The following is a 1,178-nucleotide window of genomic DNA, read 5'->3' on the forward strand; positions in this document are numbered from 1 at the left end:
TATCATTTCAGATTTTTGTTTTGTTGACCTTTTTGAAATCAATCCTGTGCCATAATTTTTAACGGAGAAACTAAATGAATTGAGATTCATCGAGTTTAATTTTGATACTTGACTTTGTATTTGTCACTTGATCTTTAAGGCCTGCTTTTACATTGCCTTGTTTTATGCTTTTTGTTCCCTACCTCTTTTTTTTTCCTTGTTGTTGACAACTATTGGGGGATCTGAACTGATATAGTTTTCTTTAGGACCCCTGAAGTGTTAAAATAATTCGTTTCTTTCTTGTTTGTTTTAACATACCTTTGAATGTCCAACAAGAACAGTGCAATGCAAGTGGTAAATATACTTTGTAAAGATTAAAAAAAAAGATGAAAATATGTACAAATCTGTCAGGAGACGTGATCGAGACTGGCTTTTTAGTCTCATTTCTTCATTGGTGTCTCCTTGAGCCAAGCTGTAAATAATCATTTTCATTTTGTGTTGCTTTTCTTTTCTCTGTCTGTCTTTGTTTTGTTTTAGGTCAGGGTCATTATTTTGTTTTGTGAGACAAAACAAAAGTTTGTAAAGAAAACCGATGCAGAAAGTAAACCATGAGTCTTAGTTTTGCAGTTTCATTGGGTCACTACAAATCGTCTCATGGTAATCTTGAAGGCACTTATGTTTTTGATATACAAATTTAAAATATCAAAATACCAAAAGAAAAGAGGAAATGAAAACAGCTGATCTTAAAAATTGTTGTCTGATTTATTTCATCATTTTTTGAGTGTATTTTGCGGTTCCTCTATGAGGACATTTAAAGATGTAAAATAAATTTTGTTTGTTAACACCTCTGCAGATCATTAAATGGTCATTCACTCTCTTCTTGTTGATTGATGTTTTGCTCTGTTTTCCTTTCACTACCAATTTTACATTTGTTACGTTTTATTAGGTTCACTTGTTTTAAAGGGTTTAAAGGGCCATGAAACCCCCCTCTTTTGGTTCAAGGCTACCTCAGAATTTTTTTAAAAAATGCTCTGAGATGGGCGTGGAGCACTGCAAGCAGAGGGAAAAGTGGGCGTGGCCGGCAGAGCAGGGGAGAAAGAGGGCAGCAAACAACTATTGTCAGTTGGCTCACAAAATGAGACCAACCGTTAAGAGACCCATGATTTTATAGTTTACAAAGTTAAAATGCAAAGAAATAA

At 34.0% G+C, this 1,178-nt stretch overlaps 1 protein-coding gene across 1 annotated transcript in view; it reads left to right on the forward strand.

Moving 5' to 3' along the window:
- spen (spen family transcriptional repressor) overlaps nucleotides 1-856 on the forward strand; it is a 43,334-nt gene extending 42,478 nt beyond the window's left edge. The window contains 1 exon segment of the mRNA XM_056448632.1: nucleotides 1-856. This exon segment is cut by the window's left edge and continues 1,023 nt beyond it. The gene's annotated coding sequence lies outside the window, so the exon portion shown is untranslated.
- The last annotated feature ends 322 nt before the right edge of the window (nucleotides 857-1,178 follow it).

Source organism: Danio aesculapii, chromosome 23, assembly GCF_903798145.1.
Source record: "Danio aesculapii chromosome 23, fDanAes4.1, whole genome shotgun sequence".
In the NCBI taxonomy this organism is placed as follows: Eukaryota; Metazoa; Chordata; class Actinopteri; order Cypriniformes; family Danionidae; genus Danio; species Danio aesculapii.